We start from the raw sequence: 20,747 nt of genomic DNA, 5'->3' as shown, positions 1-20,747 counted from the left end.
CTGGGCCCACCACTATCACATCCCAATGCATGCTGCATGACGTTCCCATACACGAATACACGTTTGACCCAGAGATGACCTGCATGTGTCACACAGCACGCAAGTCACAACACACCTCAAGGCCCCACAGCAGACACCATGGTGTACATGTGAACACCTGCGTGATTGCAAACACTCCCCACCCAACCTTGCACGTACCCAGTCCGCTGCAAAGCCAGGCATGCAACTGATCACATTTCGCCAACCATCACCTCTTTTGTTTTGCTTTTGGCACTCGAGTGGGACGGGTATGTACAGACGTGGGTCCCGTGCCTGCTGGGCCTAGAGACCCAAGCTACTCCTCACTGATGACGCCCAACAAGGTTGAAACATGTCTGGGGATGCTTGTTGTCTCGTGCAGAAGGGATGTGACCTAGCAATTCGGGCTGGACTACCCCTTTGGGGGTGTGACCAAGCCTAATTTGCATATGGTCTTTACCCTTTTGTAATGGCTTGGCAGGTGAAGAACGATGGTCTGGAGGGTTGCCCAGAGCAATGCCAGAGGTTGAGATTTATTCTAAACCTTCCAACCATCACCTCTTTTGTTTTGCTTTTGTCACCCGAGTGGGACGGGTATGCCCAGACGTGGGTCCCGTGCCTGCTGGGCCTAGAGACCCAAGCTACTCCTCACTGATGACGCCCAACAAGGTGGAAACATGTCTGGGGATGCTTGTGGTCTCGTGCAGAAGGGATGTCACCTAGCAGTTCGGGCTGGACTACCCCTTTGGGGGTGGGACCAAGCCTGATTTGCATATGGCCTTTCCCCTCTTGTAATGGCTTGGCAGGTGAAGAACGATGGTCTAGAGGGTTGCCCAGAGCAATGCCAGAGGTTGAGATTTATTCTAAACCTTCCAACCATCAACTCTTTTGTTTTGCTTTTGTCACCCCGAGTGGGACGGGTATGCCTAGATGTGGGTACCGTGCCTGCTGGGCCTAGAGACTCAAGCTACTCCTCACTGATGATGCCCAACAAGGTTGAAACATGTCTGGTGATGCTTGTGGTCTCGTGCAGAAGGGATGTGACCTAGCAGTTCGGGCTGGACTACCCCTTTGGGGGTGGCACTAGCCTGATTTGCATATGGTCTTTCCCCTTTTGTAATGGCTTGGCAGGTGAAGAACGATGGTCTGGAGGGTTGCCCAGAGCAATGCCAGAGGTTTAGATTTATTCTAAACCTTCCAACCATCGCCTCTTTTGTTTTGCTTTTGTCACCCTGAGTGGGACGGGTATGCCCAGACGTGGGTCCCGTGCCTGCTGGGCCGAGAGACCCAAGCTACTCCTCACTGATGATGCCCAACAAGGTTCAAACATGTCTGGGGATGCTTCTGGTCTCGTGCAGAAGGGATATGACCTAGCAGTTCGGACTGGACTACCCCTTTGGGGGTGGCACCAAGCCTGATTTGCATATGGTCTTTCCCCTTTTGTAATGGCTTGGAAGGCAAAGAACGATGGTCTGGAGGGTTGCCCAGAGCAATGCCAGAGGTTGAGATTTATTCTAAACCTTCCAACCATCACCTCTTTTGTTTCGCTTTTGTCACCCGAGTGGGACGGGTATGCCAGACGTGGGTCCCGTGCCTGCTGGGCCTAGAGACCCAAGCTACACCTCACTGATGACGCCCAACAAGGTGGAAACATGTCTGGGGATGCTTGTGGTCTCCTGCAGAAGGGATGTGACCTAGCAGTTTGGGCTGGACTACCCCTTTGGGGGTGGGACCAAGCCTGATTTGCTTATGGTCTTTCCCTTCTTGTAATGGCTTGGCAGGCGAAGAACGATTGTCTAGAGGGTTGCCCAGAGCAATGCCAGAGGTTGAGATTTATTCTAAACCTTCCAACCATCACCTCTTTTGTTTTGCTTTTGTCACCCCGAGTGGGATGGGTATGCCTAGGCGTGGGTCCCGTGCCTGCTGGGCCTAGAGACCCAAGCTACTCCTCACTGATGATGCCCAACAAGGTTTAAACACGCCTGGCGATGCTCGTTGTCTCGTGCAGAAGGGATGTGACCTAGCAGTTCGGGCTGGCCTACCCCTTTGGGGGTGGGACCAAGCCTGATTTGCATATGGTCTTTCCCCTTTTGTAATGGCTTGGCAGGCGAAGACTGATGGTCTGGAGGGTTGCCCAGAGCAATGCCAGAGGTTGAGATTTATTCTAAACCTTCCAACCATCACCTCTTTTGTTTTGCTTTTGTCACCCTGAGTGGGACGGGTATGCCCAGACGTGGGTCCCGTGCCTGCTGGGCCTAGAGACCCAAGCTACACCTCACTGATGACCCCCAACAAGGTTGAAACATGTCTGGTGATGATTGTGGTCTCGTGCCGAAGGGATGTGACCTAGCAGTTCGGGCTGGACTACTCCTTTGGGGGTGGCACTAGCCTGATTTGCATATGGTCTTTCCCCTTTTGTAATGGCTTGGCAGGTGAAGAACGATGGTCTGGAGGGTTGCCCAGAGCAATGCCAGAGGTTTAGATTTATTCTAAACCTTCCAACCATCACCTCTTTGTTTTGCTTTTGTCACCCTGAGTGGGACGGTATGCCCAGACGTGGGTCCTGTGCCTGCTGGGCCTAGAGACCCAAGCTACTCCTCACTGATGATGCCCAACAAGGTTCAAACATGTCTGGGGATGCTTCTGGTCTCGTGCAGAAGGGATGTGACCTAGCAGTTCGGGCTGGCCTACCCCTTTGGGGTGGCACCAAGCCTGATTTGCATATGGTCTTTCCCCTTTTGTAATGGCTTGGCAGGCGAAGAACGATGGTCTGGAGGGTTGCCCAGAGCAATGCCAGAGGTTGAGATTCATTCTAAACCTTCCAACCATCACCTCTTTTGTTTTGCTTTTGTCACCCCGAGTGGGACGGGTATGCCCAGACGTGGGTCCATTGCCTGATGGGCCTAGAGACCCAAGCTGCTCCTCACTGATGACACCCAACAAGGTTGAAACATGTCTGGGGATGCTTGTGGTCTCATGCAGAAGGGATGTGACCTAGCAGTTTGGGCTGGACTACCCCTTTGGGGGTGGGACCAAGCCTGATTTGCTTATGGTCTTTCCCTTCTTGTAATGGCTTGGCAGGCGAAGAACGATGGTCTAGAGGGTTGCCCAGAGCAATGCCAGAGGTTGAGATTGATTCTAAACCTTCCAACCATCACCTCTTTTGTTTTGCTTTTGTCACCCCGAGTTGGATGCGTATGCCTAGACGTGGGTCTCGTGCCTGCTGGGCCTAGAGACCCAAGCAACTCCTCACTGATGATGCCCAACAAGGTTCAAACATGCCTGGCGATGCTTGCTGTCTCGTGCAGAAGGGATGTGACCTAGCAGTTCGGGCTGGACAACCCCTTTGGGGGTGGGACCAAGCCTGATTTGCATATGGTCTTTCCCCTTTTGTAATGGCTTGGCAGGCGAAGAACGATGGTCTGGAGGGTTGCCCAGAGCAATGCCAGAGGTTGAGATTTATTCTAAACCTTCCAACCATTACCTCTTTTGTTTTGCTTTTGTCACCCCGAGTGGGACGGGTATGCCCAGACGTGGGTCCCGTGCCTGCTGGGCCTAGAGACCCAAGCTACTCCTCACTGATGATGCCCAACAAGGTTCAAACATGTCTGGGGATGCTTGTGGTCTCGTGCACAAGGGATGTGACCTAGCAGTTTGGGCTGGACTACCCCTTTGGGGGTGGGACCAAGCCTGATTTGCATATGTTCTTTCCCCTTTTGTAATGGCTTGGCAGGCGAAGAACGATGGTCTGGAGGGTTGCCCAGATCAATGCCAGAGGTTGAGATTTATTCTAAACCTTCCAACCATCACCTCTTTTGTTTTGCTTTTGTCACCCCGAGTGGGACGTGTATGCCCAGACGTGGGTCCCGTGCCTGCTGGGCCTAGAGACCCAAGCTGCTCCTCACTGATGGCGCCCAACTAGGTTGAAACATGTCTGGGGATGCTTGTGGTCTCCTGCAGAAGGGATGTGACCTAGCAATTCGGGCTGGACTACCCCTTTGGGGGTGGGACCAGGCCTGATTTGCATATGGTCTTTTCTCTTTTGTAATGGCTTGGCAGGCCGAAGAACAATGGTCTAGAAGGTTGCCCAGAGCAATGCCAGAGGTTGAGATTTATTCTAAACCTTCCAACCATCACCTCTTTTGTTTTGCTTTTGTCACCCCGAGTGGGACGGGTATGGCCAGACGTGGGTCCCGTGCCTGCTGGGCCTAGAGACCCAAGCTACACCTCACTGATGACGCCCAAAAAGGTTGAAACATGTCTGGTGATGCTTGTGGTCTCGTGCAGAAGGGATGTGACCTAGCAGTTCGGACTGGACTACCCCTTTGGGGGTGGGACCAAGCCTGATTTTCATATGGTCCTTCCCCTTTTGTAATGGCTTGGCAGGAGAAGAACAATGGTCTAGAGGGTTGCCCAGAGCATTGCCAGAGGTTGAGATTTATTCTAAACCTTCCAACCATCACCTCTTTTGTTTTGCTTTTGTCACCCCGAGTGGGATGGATATGCCTGGACGTGGGTCCCGTGCCTGTTGGGCCTAGAGACTCAAGCTACTTCTCACTGATGATGCCCAACAAGGTTAGAACATGCCTGGGGATGCTTTTGGTCTCGTGCAGAAGGGATGTGACCTAGCAGTTCGGGCTGGACTACCCCTTTGGGGGTGGGACCAAGCCTGATTTGCTTATGGTCTTTCCCTTCTTGTAATGGCTTGGCAGGCGAAGAACGATGGTCTGGAGGGTTGCCCAGAGCAATGCCAGAGGTTGAGATTTATTCTAAACCTTCCAACCATCACCTCTTTTGTTTTGCTTTTGTCACCCCGAGTGGGACGGGTATGGCCTGACGTGGGTCCCGTGCCTGCTGGGCCTAGAGACCCAAGCTACACCTCACTGATGACGCCCAAAAAGGTTGAAACATGTCTGGTGATGCTTGTGGTCTCGTGCAGAAGGGATGTGACCTAGCAGTTCGGACTGGACTACCCCTTTTGGGGGTGGGACCAAGCCTGATTTTCATATGGTCTTTCCCCTTTTGTAATGGCTTGGCAGGAGAAGAACGATGGTCTAGAGGGTTGCCCAGAGCAATGCCAGAGGTTGAGATTTATTCTAAACCTTCCAACCATCACATCTTTTGTTTTGCTTTTGTCACCCCGAGTGGGATGGGTATGCCCAGACGTGGGTCCCGTGCCTGCTGGGCCTAGAGACCCAAGCTACACCTCACTGATGACGCCCAACAAGGTTGAAACATGTCTGGTGATGCTTGTAGTCTCATGCAGATGGGATGTGACCTAGCAGTTCGGGCTGGACTACCCCTTTGGGGTGGCAGCAAGCCTGATTTGCATATGGTCTTTCCCCTTTTGTAATGGCTTGGCAGGTGAAGAACGATGGTCTGGATGGTTGCCCAGAGCAATGCCAGAGGTTGAGATTTATTCTAAACCTTCCAACCATCACCTCTTTTGTTTTGCTTTTGTCACCCTGAGTGGGATGGGTATGCCCAGACGTGGGTCCCGTGCCTGCTGGGCCTAGAAACCCAAGCTACTCCTCACTGAGGATGCCCAACAAGGTTCAAACATGCCTGGCGATGCTTGTTGTCTCGTGCAGAAGGGATGTGACCTAGCAGTTCGGGCTGGACTACCCGTTTGGGGGTGGGACCAAGCCTGATTTTCTTATGGTCTTTCCCTTCTTGTAATGGCTTGGCAGGCGAAGAACGATGGTCTAGAGGGTTGCCCAGAGCAATGCCAGAGGTTGAGATTTATTCTAAACCTTCCAACCATCACCTCTTTTGTTTTGCTTTTGTCACCCCGAGTGGGATTGGTATGCCTGGACGTGGGTCCCGTGCCTGTTGGGCCTAGAGACCCAAGCTACTTCTCACTGATGATGCCCAACAATGTTAAAACATGCCTGGGATGCTTTTGGTCTCATGCAGAAGGGATGTGACCTGGCAGTTCGGGCTGGACTACCCCTTTGGGGGTGGGACCAAGCCTATTTTGCATATGGTCTTTCCCCTTTTGTAATGGCTTGGCAGGCGAAGACCGATGGTCTGGAGCGTTGCCCAGAGCAATGCCAGAGGTTGAGATTTATTCTAAACCTTCCAACCATCACCTCTTTTGTTTTGCTTTTGTCACCCCAGTGGGACGGGTATGCCCAGACGTGGGTCCCGTGCCTGCTGGGCTTAGAGACCTAAGCTACTCCTCACTGATGATGCCCAACAAGGTTCAAACATGTCTGGGGATGCTTGTGGTCTCGTGCAGAAGGGATGTGACCTAGCAGTTCGGGCTGGACTACCCCTTTGGGGGTGGGACCAAGCCTGATTTGCATATGGTCTTTCCCCTTTTGTAATGGCTTGGCAGGCGAAGAACGATGGTCTGGAGGGTTGCCCAGATCAATGCCAGAGGTTGAGATTTATTCTAAACCTTCCAACCATCACCTCTTTTGTTTTGCTTTTGTCACCCCGAGTGGGACGGGTATGCCCAGACGTGGGTCCCGTGCCTGCTGGGCCTAGAGTCCCAAGCTACACCTCACTGATGACGCCCAACAAGGTTGAAACATGTCTGGTGATGCTTGTGGTCTCGTGCAGAAGGGTTGTGACCTAGCAGTTCGGACTGGACTACTCCTTTGTGGGTGGGACCAAGCCTGATTTTCATATGGTCTTTCCCCTTTTGTAATGGCTTGGCAGGAGAAGAACAATGGTCTGGAGGGTTGCCAAGAGCAATGCCAGAGGTTGAGATTTATTTTAAACCTTACAACCATCACCTCTTTTGTTTTGCTTTTGTCACCCCGAGTGGGATGGGTATGCCTGGACGTGGGTCCCGTGCCTGTTGGGCCTAGAGACCCAAGCTACTTCTCACTGATGATGCCCAACAAGGTTAAAACATGCCTGGGGATGCTTTTGGTCTCGTGCAGAAGGGATGCGACCTAGCAGTTTGGGCTGGACTACCCCTTTGGGGGTGGGACCAAGCCTGATTTGCATATGGTCTTTCCCCCTTTGTAATGGCTTGGCAGGTGAAGAACAATGGTCTGGAGCGTTGCCCAGAGCAATGCCAGAGGTTGAGATTTATTCTAAACCTTCCAACCATCACCTCTTTTGTTTTGCTCTTGTCACCCCGAGTGGGACGGGTATGCCCAGACGTGGGTCCCGTACCTGCTGGGCCTAGAAACCCAAGCTACACCTCACTGATGATGCCCAACAAGATTGAAACATGTCTGCTGATGCTTGTGGTCTCGTGCAGAAGGGATGTGACCTAGCAGTTCGGGCTGGACTACCCCTTTGGGGGTGGCACTAGCCTGATTTGCATATGGTCTTTCCCCTTTTGTAATGGCTTGGCAGGTGAAGAACGATGGTCTGGAGGGTTGCCCAGGGCAATGCCAGAGGTTTAGATTTATTCTAAACCTTCCAACCATCACCTCTTTTGTTTTGCTTTTGTCACCCTGAGTGGGACGGGTATGCCCAGACGTGGGTCCCGTGCCTGCTGGGCCTAGAGACCCAAGCTACTCCTCACTGATGATGCCCAACAAGGTTCAAACATGTCTGGGGATGCTTCTGGTCTCGTGCAGAAGGGATGTGACCTAGCAGTTCGGGCTGGACTACCCCTTTGGGGGTGGCACCAAGCCTGATTTGCATATGGTCTTTCCCCTTTTGTAATGGCTTGGCAGGCGAAGAACGATGGTCTGGAGGGTTGCCCAGAGCAATGCCAGAGGTTGAGATTCATTCTAAACCTTCCAACCATCACCTCTTTTGTTTTGCTTTTGTCACCCCGAGTGGGACGGGTATGCCCAGACGTGGGTCCATTGCCTGCTGGGCCTAGAGACCCAAGCTGCTCCTCACTGATGACACCCAACAAGGTTGAAACATGTCTGGGGATGCTTCTGGTCTCCTGCAGAAGGGATGTGACCTAGCAATTCGGGCTGGACTACCCCTTTGGGGGTGGGACCAGACCTGATTTGCATATGGTCTTTCCCCTTTTGTAATGGCTTGGCAGGCCGAAGAACAATGGTCTGGAGGGTTGCCCAGAGCAATGCCAGAGGTTGAGATTTATTCTAAACCTTCCAACCATCACCTCTTTTGTTTCGCTTTTGTCACCCGAGTGGGACGGGTATGCCAGACGTGGATCCCGTGCCTGCTGGGCCTAGAGACCCAAGCTACACCTCACTGATGACGCCCAACAAGGTGGAAACATGTCTGGGGATGCTAGTGGTCTCGTGCAGAAGTGATGTGACCTAGAAGTTTGGGCTGGACTACCCCTTTGGGGGTGGGACCAAGCCTGATTTGCTTATGGTCTTTCCGTTCTTGTAATGGCTTGGCAGGCGAAGAACGATGGTCTAGAGGGTTGCCCGAGCAATGCCAGAGGTTGAGATTGATTCTAAACCTTCCAACCATCACCTCTTTTGTTTTGCTTTTGTCACCCCGAGTGGGATGGGTATGCCTAGACGTGGGTCTCGTGCCTGCTGGGCCTCGAGACCCAAGCAACTCCTCACTGATGATGCCCAACAAGGTTCAAACATGCCTGGCGATGCTTGTTGTCTTGTGCAGAAGGGATGTGACCTAGCAGTTCGGGCTGGACTACCCCTTTGGGGGTGGGACCAAGCCTGATTTGCATATGTTCTTTCCCCTTTTGTAATGGCTTGGCAGGCGAAGAACGATGGTCTAGAGGGTTGCCCAGAGCATTGCCAGAGGTTGAGATTTATTCTAAACCTTCCAACCATCACCTCTTTTGTTTTGCTTTTGTCACCCCGAGTGGGATGGATATGCCCAGACGTGGGTCCCGTGCCTGCTGGGCCTAGAGACCCAAGCTGCTCCTCACTGATGGCGCCCACCAAGGTTGAAACATGTCTGGGGATGCTTGTGGTCTCCTGCAGAAGGGATGTGACCTAGCAATTCGGGCTGGACTACCCCTTTAGGGGTGGGACCAGGCCTGATTTGCATATGGTCTTTCCCCTTTTGTAATGGCTTGGCAGGCCGAAGAACAATGGTCTAGAAGGTTGCCCAGAGCAATGCCAGAGGTTGAGATTTATTCTAAACCTTCCAACCATCACCTCTTTTGTTTTGCTTTTGTCACCCCGAGTGGGACGGGTATGGCCAGACTTGGGTCCCGTGCCTGCTGGGCCTAGAGACCCAAGCAACACCTCACTGATGACACCCAAAAAGGTTGAAACATGTCTGGTGATGCTTGTGGTCTCGTGCAGAAGGGATGTGACCTAGCAGTTCGGACTGGACTACCCCTTTGGGGGTGGGACCAAGCCTGATTTTCATATGGTCTTTCCCCTTTTGTAATGGCTTGGCAGGAGAAGAACGATGGTCTAGAGGGTTGCCCAGAGCATTGCCAGAGGTTGAGATTTATTCTAAACCTTCCAACCATCACCTCTTTTGTTTTGCTTTTGTCACCCCGAGTGGGATGGATATGCCTGGACGTGGGTCCCGTGCCTGTTGGGCCTAGAGACCCAAGCTACTTCTCACTGATGATGCCCAACAAGGTTAGAACATACCTGGGGATGCTTTTGGTCTCGTGCAGAAGGGATGTGACCTAGCAGTTCGGGCTGGACTACCCCTTTGGGGGTGGGACCAAGCCTGATTTGCATATGGTCTTTCCCCTTTTGTAATGGCTTGGCAGGTGAAGAACGATGGTCTGGAGGGTTGCCCAGAGCAATGCCAGAGGTTTAGATTTATTCTAAACCTTCCAACCATCACCTCTTTTGTTTTGCTTTTGTCACCCTGAGTGGGACGGGTATGCCCAGACGTGGGTCCCGTGCCTGCTGGGCCTAGAGACCCAAGCTACTCCTCACTGATGATGCCCAACAAGGTTCAAACATGTCTGGGGATGCTTCTGGTCTCGTGCAGAAGGGATGTGACCTAGCAGTTCGGGCTGGACTACCCCTTTGTGGGTGGCACCAAGCCTGATTTGCATATGGTCTTTCCCCTTTTGTAATGGCTTGGCAGGCGAATAACGATGGTCTGGAGGGTTGCCCAGAGCAATGCCAGAGGCTGAGATTTATTCTAAACCTTCCAACCATCACCTCTTTTGTTTTGCTTTTGTCACCCCGAGTGGGACGGGTATGGCCAGACGTGGGTCCATTGCCTGCTGGGCCTAAAGACCCAAGCTGCTCCTCAATGATGACACCCAACAAGGTTGATACATGTCTGGGGATGCTTGTGGTCTCGTGCAGAAGGGATGTGACCTAGCAGTTTGGGCTGGACTACCCCTTTGGGGGTGGGACCAAGCCTGATTTGCATATGGTCTTTCCCCTTTTGTAATGGCTTGGCAGACGAAGAACAATGGTCTGGAGGGTTGCCCAGAGCAATGCCAGAGGTTGAGATTTATTCTAAACCTTCCAACCATCACCTCTTTTGTTTTGCTTTTGTCACCCCGAGTTGGATGGGTATGCCCAGACGTGGGTCCCATGCCTGCTGGGCCTAGAGACCCAAGCTACACCTCACTGATGACGCCCAACAAGGTTGAAACATGTCTGGTGATGCTTGTGGTCTCATGCAGATGGGATGTGACCTAGCAGCTCGGGCTGGACTACCCCTTTGGGGTGGCACCAAGCCTGATTTGCATATGGTCTTTCCCCTTTTGTAATGGCTTGGCAGGTGAAGAACGATGGTCTGGATGGTTGCCCAGAGCAATGCCAAGGTTGAGATTTATTCTAAACCTTCCAACCATCACCTCTTTTGTTTTGCTTTTGTCACCCTGAGTGGGATGGGTATGCCCAGACGTGGGTCCCGTGCCTGCTGGGCCTAGAGACCCAAGCTCCTCCTCACTGATGATGCGAAACAAGGTTCAAACATGTCTGGGGATGCTTGTGGTCTCGTGCAGAAGGGATGTGACCTAGCAGTTCGGGCTGGACTACCCCTTTGGGGGTGGGACCAAGCCTGATTTTCATATGGTCTTTCCCCTTTTGTAATGGCTTGGCAGGCGAAGAACGATGGTCTGGAGGGTTGCCCAGAGCAATGCCAGAGGTTGAGATTTATTCTAAACCTTCCAACCATCACCTCTTTTGTTTTTGCTTTTGCCATCTGCACAAAGACCACGCATGCATGATGCAAGCACCTCCATCACTGATGCCCTGCCACTCTCTGTCTCCCACAGGTACGGATGTAGACACCGAAGAAGCACATCGAAGTGCACAAGCCACAACACCAGCCAAAAGGGCCAGGGGCCAAGATGATGGCACCATGCCATCTACTTCGAGGGAACCAAGGATGGGCCAAGCGGCACGCAAGACAACAACCAGTGCCCAACCACCCACACAGGACCAGCAGACACCTGCCCCTGCACCCCTGGACACACAACTACACAGGGCGAGGACACATATTCTGGTATGGACAATGATGGCACATGGTCCGCTGCCGCAAGCTCAATTGGGGAGATGGCTGCATCAGCACAGCATAGTGGCGACGCGGATGCTGGCCCTGATGATTACACCAATGCAGGAGTCCTCCACTCAGAGCCTGTAGGTCAAACCCCAAGCACTCAGGTCACCCCACAGGACACCGCTCGCCAGGATTCATCAGGACAGGGCAGCCATGGAGATTGGTCTCCATGATTGCACAGCCCGTATTGGCTGCAGTATCACCACCTAACTCACCATCCACCACCAACACTGCTATACAGGACCTTGAAGGACATCTGTCCAGGATGGAGGGCCGGCAGGAGGAGATGCAAGGCTATGTTAAACAGTATCTTGCTGAAGGCGAGGCAACACGCTGTGTCATCTGTGACAGCACTGAGGCCGTAATCCAGGCCATGAACTCTAATGCTCAGCAATTGCAGGTTGGATTCAAGTCTTTGGGCCAGATCCTCACCAGGATTGCAGCCAGCATGGAGCAATGCCAAACTGTGGCTTTGGGGACACAACCATCTACCTCATCTGCATCTACCATGCCTGCAAGATCCACGCAGACCAGCCCCGTGTGCATGTCCCTGCGAAGTGCGCGGTGCTCAGAGATACAACCCCCACCTCTGAAGGGGGCTCCACAGTAGCAGGGCCACCCTGCACAATCTCTTTAGCATCGCATCCAGACACATGTTGTGCCATTGATGACTTTGGGTGTTAGAGGGAGGGTGGAGGGTGGTGGTGGGTGTAGTACTGGGGTTGGGGGTGGTGGGTGTGTGGGGATGTGTCGGGGGAGGGGGCAGGGGTATTTGGGGGCATTGAGTGTTAAATCATGTTGTACAAACCATCCCTTGAATACGCCCGTTGCATACAAAACATCACATGAGTGGACATTGCTTCTTTGGTTTGTTTCAATTTATTGCTTCAGAGTGTACTGTGCCCATATATCCCCACACCCTTGGCCCACAGTTCCCAATACATGGCACCCTCTGCATCCCAGTACATCAGAATGTTTGGTCTATGACTGATTGGTGCACTGCGCGACCCTCAACTGTATTGTTAAACGGAAATCATATTAGTGCCTCCTTTTGATTCATATTGGCCTAAGCCTAGTTGCTCTATGGGGAAAACTGCATTGCAAAGTTCTGAATTAGAATTGACTTCAAGCGCCATCTTGGAAAAAGCCCTCCATCTTTGGTTCTAAAACTCCTGCTCACTCTTCAGTAAATAATTAGTTATGTTTTCAACTGAAAAAGCAGAATCGACCTTTGAGCCTATGTCAACACCAGGGCTAGCAGAGCAGACTATTTGTCCTGTGCATACTACACCGTGCAGTCAGAACAAACTCCCATTCAAAGTTTTATCTATGTCTACAAACCTCATCTTCCCACAAACAGTGTTACAAAATGAATGCAAACTGATGCTGCGACTTTCTGAAGGAATCCTGTGTACATTGGAAAGATAAAGATCCACACAGCTGACAGCAACAAAGTTTGTCAGTATGTTTAAGGAACCTTGGAGCTAAAGTGAACTCCAATTTAAAGTGTTTTCTGTATCAATAGCCTCGGCTATATTCAAACATAAGAACTGAATGTAGGCAAACTATAAATTGTGTACCATAACAAAAAGCTATTGAATTTGTTTCTTGGAACTAGGATCAGCCTAAGCTGAATAACTAACATGACCAGACAGAACAAAGTTGTAACCATTGTATTTTGAGGACTGGAAAACACGTGAAGTATGTAGAGACAATATCGTTGTATTTGCTATGTGAACTGGGCACAAACCCAAATTTGTAACTTATTAGTATAGAGATGGGCTGAGCTATGACGTGGATTGTGTGTAAATACTGCATGTTTTGTGATGACCAGGACTCACTCCCCTCACAGTGTTTCTGGTACACGCTGTGAGGTGCTATGAACCAGATAGCTATCTGCTTTGATATTTGAATCTGTGCAGAATAAATCTTTGAAACTTCGTGACTGGCGGATCCAATTTTTGGTGGTACCAAGCCTTGATATTTCCTTGATTTTACAGTATCGCGTCCTGGCCTATGTCCATCATCTACTCCTTCCTCTCCTTCTACTTCACCAGGTGGTGGCAGCTCCATGTCAGGTGGCAGGGGTATGTTCCGCCGGATGCACATGTTATGCAGCATTGCACATACCATGATGATCTTGCCCACCTTCTCAGGCCTGTAAATGAAGGTGCCACCCGACCTGCTGAGGCAGTGAAACCTTGCCTTCAACAGGCCAAAGGTCTTCTCAATGACCAAACGCGTGCGTGTATGTGCATGATTGAAGTCCCCTTCGTGCCTGTTCTGTGGATTCCTGACAGGGGTGAGGAGCCACGCCTTCAGGGGATAGCCAGCATCACCTGCATGGGAGCAGAAGGAGGTATGTGTAAGGATACACTCATTTGCCATATATGCTGAGCCTGTACATCTTTCCTGTTCACATGCACTATCCCGTCAATGGCAGCCACTTCTACATAACTATCTGCCCCATACATTACTTGCCAATCCATGGTGTTACCCTTGGGTGACGTACATGACTTAGGGGCCTAGACTTGTAACCACCAGGCATCCGATGCATTGTCAAGGTCCTTTATGGACGCACATAAGTCTAGCCCCCCACCCTCTCCTCGCATGACTCAGTGGGCATTCCCCTTGCGTATGCATGTAGTCCCCCCACCCTCTCCTCACATGGCCCAATGGGCATTCCCCTTGCATATGCATGTAGCCCCCACCCTCTCCTCCCATGGCCCAGTGGCATTCCCCTTGCATATGCATGTAGCCTCCCCACCCTCTCCTCCCATGGCCCAGTGGGCATTCCCCTTGCATATGCATATAGCCCCCCACTACTCTCTCCTCCCATGGCCCAGTGGGCAGACTCACCCAACAGCCAGCCACGTCGTACAACGTCTCCTTCCAGGTAGCGGGGTAGTGAGGAATTCCGCAGCACCATGGCATCATGCATGGATCCTGGGTATCTGGCACATCAATGTGTTATTATCTGGCTGGCATCACACACCATCTGCACATTGATGGAGTGGTATAGCTTTCGATTGCAGTACACCACCTCCACGGCATGTGGGACTACCAACTCTACGTGGTGCATTCGCGGACACCAATTACATTGGGCATGCCTGCCAGTGCATGGAATGCTATTTTGGTGGCATTCGCCTCCTGTGGTGTCTGTGGTAGGTATATGTAGGCCCGTGTGTGCTTTAGTAGTGCATCCAGCACTTGGTTTAGCACAACAGAGAAGCAAGATTGCAACATGCCATGCATTTGGCCCACTGTGTGTTGGTAGGTGCCTGTGGCCAGGACGTTGAGCACAGATGCCCCCTTCAGCAGAGGGGGGATGGCTGTGCAGATGTTGATCAGGCAGACCAGGTCTTCCTGTATTAATTCCACTGGTGTCCCTGTCCGGTCGGTACACGGTGTGGATCTGTGCTGGCGTTTAGTCAAATGGATTGGCCCTTATACATGGAATTGATGGCTGTCTGTGGGGAACAACTGCCTGCACTGGTGGGATTTTCTGGGCGGGTCTCACCCTCCTTCTCCTCCTGCACCTCCTCTGTGTTGCCTGTTGTACTACCTGCTCAACTTACCATACTGGGACTGGCAGTGCAGGAATGCCCTCCAGTCCCAGCATGGTAAGTGCAAGTGGTATCATTTTGGTATGGGAAGGGGTGTGGTGTGTGGGTGTGCTCCTTTTGTGCAGGGCCTGACTCCATTGCCTCCACCTGTGCTGATTGTGTGCACCCGTGGCAGTTGGTTACACAGCAGATTGCTGTTAACGGTTGATCCTCGATGCTAGTATTGCTGTCATCAAGGTGGCCCTTCTTACCGGCATCTGGATGCCGGTACGTGCATGTCCGTGCGACTCGTGATGTCCTCTTCCTTGCGGCATGCCGGTATTACAGGCAATGCGCCCACACGCACACCCGGTACGGTGGTGCATGGCCACAGCGGGTCCTTGTCGATGCCGGTAGAACCGGCTTCTAGGGTCGTAATACTGCAGACCGGTAATGAATGCCGATATTGTCTTACCGGCTCTGTTATTACCGGACCGCCAACCTCATAAGGAGGGCCATTGTCTGCCCCCAACTTGTGCAATTTTTTGCGTCCTCTTTGTTCCTACTTATTTTCAACCTATCTAGGGACAGTTATCTATTCCCACTACTTCAGGAGACATCCTCAGTATCGTAAAGCTGAGTGCTCTTCAGGCGCTCGTCTTCCCCCTCCCCTTGGGGCACTTGTTCTAGCCCCATTTCATCATATATTCTATCGATCGGCTCTCCGATGCTTCTGGTGTTGAAGTCATCCTCGATATTAGCCCTAGACGTGCCTGGTACTGAATCGTACTCAGTTAAGAATTCTTTGATGTCTTCCCAATCTACCACTGGCTCAGGTTTTTTAACCTCTCTTTCCAGATATTCAAGATTGCGTGCACTCTGTCTTCGCTTATGTTCTACATCGTCATCAAATTCTCTGCGCTGTCTTGCTTCTTCTCTAACCCTATCTTCATCCTCTTTCTTTGCGTTTCTATATTCATTTGCCCTTCGGATTTCCTCATCCCTTTGTCTCTTTATCCTTTTCTCTCATATCCTTTGCTCTTTCACTATCCTTTGCTGCTCCTGTCTGTCTTGATCATTGGCTACTCTCTGTTTATGATCGTGTTGCCTTTCTTGCTCTTCACAATATAACTGTTCTCGCCTCTATCTTTTTTCCATATTCTTTCATCTCTCAATCCTTTATCTTTTTTTTTCCTTCTCTGTCCTCTGCACATCATCTTGCTTCTCTTTTTGTTTCGCATCATCGATGTGTGAGTGCTATCTCATCAGTTCTATCCTCATTCCCTTTCCATCTTTTGCCTTCTCTCTCCGTGTCGAGAGATGTACTTGCTTGTGCCTGGTCTTTTCTCTCATTCTCATGTCTCTCCTTGTCCCTCGGGACTGTGGAGGTGATATTTCTATCTCGATCTTTGCCTAGATTTTCGTCACTGCTTTGCACAGGTGACTCATATGCCGGGTTGCTATACCCTGTGGCTGATTTAAGTTCTTTTAGTGGGTATAACCCTTCTTCCTAATTGTCTTCAATGTTTGTTTCAGACGGGGCGGGTGGTGCTGAGGGCGTCTCACCCCCCTCTGTGCATACATTAAAAATCCAATCTACTGGCGGCTCCTCCTCTTTATACTGTTGCTACATTTTCCACAACTCTAGACTAGCTAGGCGTTTGTCTAAATTTTGCCTGTGTATGTGGCATGCAAATATGTTGTCATGTGTTGCAAGACCGTTTTAGATAACAATCCACCCTGGGGCCAAGGCATAAACATTTTGTGGGCGTTTCCTTTAATCCATTCTGCACTGTACTTTTTCAGCTTAGGTGCGTGTTTTGGTAACTGTTTGCACAGGCGTACTAATGGAGTCAAGTCTTCCATATTTAACTTTGTTCACTTTCACTTTATTCAACACTTGTTAATGTCTTTCGTCACTTAAACAATTCCAACAATATGAGCGAGCATCAATCGTTGCAAACTCCAATCCTGTTTTTTCACAAACATTTTTATATCTCCGATTTGATCAATAAACATCAATTTCTTACACTACAATATCTCAGTTACTTAAACGCGTACATTTTCTGCTAGTTCCTTGAAGGAAAAATGTCAACGTATGACGTTAAAACAAATAACACATAAGACAGGTATTAACAGACTAGACGAACTCCAGCTGGTTACATATACCTCTGCCTCAAATATTACCCCGACATGGAGTTTAAACGTATCCCTTTCATGGGCGTCTTTAACCGCCGTGGTGACCTATTTGTTCCTCTTCATTCAGGACTCTGGATACAAGTTTCCTCTAGCCGCTATATTAAAGGGTAGGAATTTAGGCAAATCCTCTCTTCTCGGGTGTCCCCCGCAGTATCCTCTCTCTTCTCGGGTGTCCTCCCCGGTATCCTCTATCCTCTTTTGCCATTTTTAATCACCCTTTAAGTCACTATTTCCATATATATATATATATATATATATATATATATATATATATATATATATATATATATATATATATATATACGTCCTACTCTACTTAGGACTATATTTTGTTTCCCCGCCTCCCTCCGTTACCTTTCCCTCACTTGTTCTAAGGTATATACTTTTTGCCAAAGCATTTAGTCTTATTCACTCACCGTTTGCATGTTTCCTCTCTGGATCCTTGGGATCACCGCCTCCGTCACCGCCTCTCCTGCTGTTCACCCGCTCAGCTGCCCATAGGAGTGGGAAGGGGTTATGTGGGGAACACGTGTCCCTTCAGACCCTTGTCTGCAGATTCTACTTTTAATCTAACCACTGTCTACCGGGAGCTTCACGGTCTACTCAGCCAGATGGCAAAGGACTTGTGATATTACCGAGGACCTAGAGTTACTTTATGTTGACGGTCAATGGGTGTCTTATCTAATTGATAATTAATAACCATCAATCTCTGCTACCAAGTGTGCTCTGGGACCCCCAACCGGCTCATAGAGTCAGGGTTTGCCCAGAAGCCCTTTAAGACAAGATAGCAGCACCCTTGAGATGGATGGGGGTGCAGATTAATACTCCAACACCAAATCAATAATGACAACTCGATGGTTTGGCAAAGGGAGTGAGTTTAATGACAAGTACAAAAAACGGGGAGTTATGAATATCAGCAGTGGCGCGATCTTCCTCTCGCTTCAACTCCAACGAACTTCATCAAGATCAGAACATTTATACCCGAAACTAGTCATCATTGACGTGTAAAGCTTAAAAGTTGGCATGCAATTCTATTGGTACAGGAAAGGAAACTTTGATATAGGCACTATATCTGTATGGTAAGAGAGTGAGGGGATTGGGTAAACACTGTCAGGTGGGACATCTAAGCCCTTCCTTCATAAATGGCTGCTGCAGACGTCACTAAAAGTACATCATCCTATTGGTTCTACTAACTATAGGACCCTAGATTACTTGGTCCATTGTGATTGGGTTGGCGCCAACCCCATGCATACTTTTCCACTTTGCTTAGCAGCACGCAGAATGGTCGGCCAGGAGCAAGTTGCCCCTTGGTTCCCCGGCCTTCCTCCAATTATTGTTACAATCAATCATCACTTTAGTAGCTATGTGTCAATTATTTCACTGTGGTTGGCCTCGAGACTGCATCTTCTGTCTGGACAAGTTCTGATATCTTCGCCTGGCCTGCTGCCATGCGTAGGTGTGAAACTCTTGCTTCTTCTTGCGGCTGGTCACGTGATTCAGACACTGTGAATTTGCCTTTTCCCCACATAATTTGTGTATTTGATTTTCGTTTCACCAACCACCTGTCTTCGTCTTCTTATCTTGACCTTTCAGAAGCAGGATATTCTGTTCTTAGATTCAATTAATTGTAGCTACTGTTCGTCTCTTCTACTGATACTACCCTGGCTTTCGTTTCAGCCGCTTCTTCTCGATTTTGCTAAATATGAAGCTTTCCTCGTGTGGCCTTTAGTAACCTTGGTTAATTCTGCTTCTTGTGCAAAGTGGAAGTATACATACTTCTTTTGAGGTAGATTATGTAAAGTGGCACTTGTGGCATCTTTCTACTAAGCATAGCAAGCCGCATAGTTTTCTTAGCTTTCTTGAGATTCCAAGCATATGTACATATGTAAACTTGTTGAATATCTTCGTCATGCTTACAGCTTAAGCTTCTTACATTTGACATCGTCCTTTCACTTTAGGTTCACGATATCCTTGTTCATGACATTTCGTTCTTTGCGTCATTCTCTGGTCGTCATTTCTTCTTTATGTGAGTCAGTCCGGGTTCTCGTGACGTCACCATTCGTCTTCCATTAAGACCTTTTTGGTTTTTTCAGGGACTGTACTTAGACAATCTTCATTTTGTTTCATTTGTTTATAGGGTTTCCTCAATCGATAGCTTATTGTCCATGGTTTTCTGGGTACTGGTACTTCAATAGGCATTGTTCTTCTGATGGGCACTGGGCAGAGCCCCACTGCGGCTCTCTGCTGGTTTATTTGCTCATCATATGTCACATATTTCTGTGTGAACGTTCCTGGTACTTTAAACTGGACAGTTGGAGTGCGGGCTGTATGTGGGACCTCCTCTACAATGTATAATGTTATATGCCCCCATTTCCTTTGTTTTCCTTGTCTGTCTTCCTATTTGCATTGCCCGTTTGTCTTTTATTCATGAACTTATCCTTATGCAGATTCTGTAGCATATGGTTGGTGCTTGTCACCTTTATAGCTTGACATGCTGTTTTTCTTTTTCTAGCATTATATCTGACTGTTTAGTTAATTGCTTTCATTTATACTTTGTACACTTTTTGTCTATATGGTTATCTGCATTGTTAATATCTTGCTGCTCTTACACTACTTTTTAAATTATAATCTCAATAAAGATTATAAAACTAAAACATATTTTTTTGTAATAAAAAAGGGCTAAGTCGAGCTAGACTCCAAGAGTCTTCAGAGCTCGAGAATGAGTGATTATGTGGCCTGATAGGATGACCACCCCGATGAAGGGGAGGAATAGTGAGCAAGTTCTCTGTCTTTACTTACTCCTTCAAAAATTGTGATTCTATTCAAACGCTTACTTGGTGTTTGCAGATTTGTGCACAGCTTTAGTTGCTGTATCCCATGCTTAAAGGACAGGGTGTGTGACAGAATTGCCTTTCAGTTCCCCTTTTTGTTCAGACTCTAAAATAATGATTCAATTGATGACATCCAATATTTTTTTTTAAATGAACAGAAATTCAGCAGAAGGCAGGTTGGAATATTGATCTTCATCACTGATGAAGTGTTAGTATCCCACTGATTTGCAGCTTGAAATGTACACGTTTGATGGACTATGTACTTCTACGTGATTGAAAATCATCAAAGCATAAATCATATTTTTAGTTTTGCACCCAATTAATGTGAAAATAGTTGTTTCCTTTAATTACTTGGGGGTGTAGAAATGGCATTTGAATGGCCAAGTTAGCAAAGACCCCTCTCATTCTAGCCAATCAAGAGGGAGTTTTCAAAACACGTCATGCTGCAATATGGCGGAAGGCTATTCGACCATCCATGGAAATACATAAATCCTAGCAGCTGCCATGTGTGGTGTTGAACTTTGTGGTATAGGAAAGTTAGTCACCCACGAAAGAGGAGAACATGCATTTTTTAAATCCTCCACAGCTCTGCCCCCTAGCACCCTGAATATCTCATTCTGTTTAGAGTTGGTGTAAAAGGGATTGTGCACGAGGTGAGACTCAATGATTACTACACTGGCTGAGCATTTGGAGCAGCCCCACCTTTAGTAGGAATGAAGGAGCCCCGGAAGAGGTCGTTTTGCCTCAGGTTGGAGCCTTTTCTTTGCAATGGGTAAAACGTATTTGGCAGATGATA

Source organism: Ambystoma mexicanum, chromosome 2q (assembly GCF_040938575.1).
Source record: "Ambystoma mexicanum isolate Mex_15411 chromosome 2q, UKY_AmexF1_1, whole genome shotgun sequence".
Taxonomy (NCBI): Eukaryota; Metazoa; Chordata; class Amphibia; order Caudata; family Ambystomatidae; genus Ambystoma; species Ambystoma mexicanum.
The sequence above is the reverse complement of the archived record's forward strand: the minus strand, read 5'-3'. Positions refer to the sequence as shown.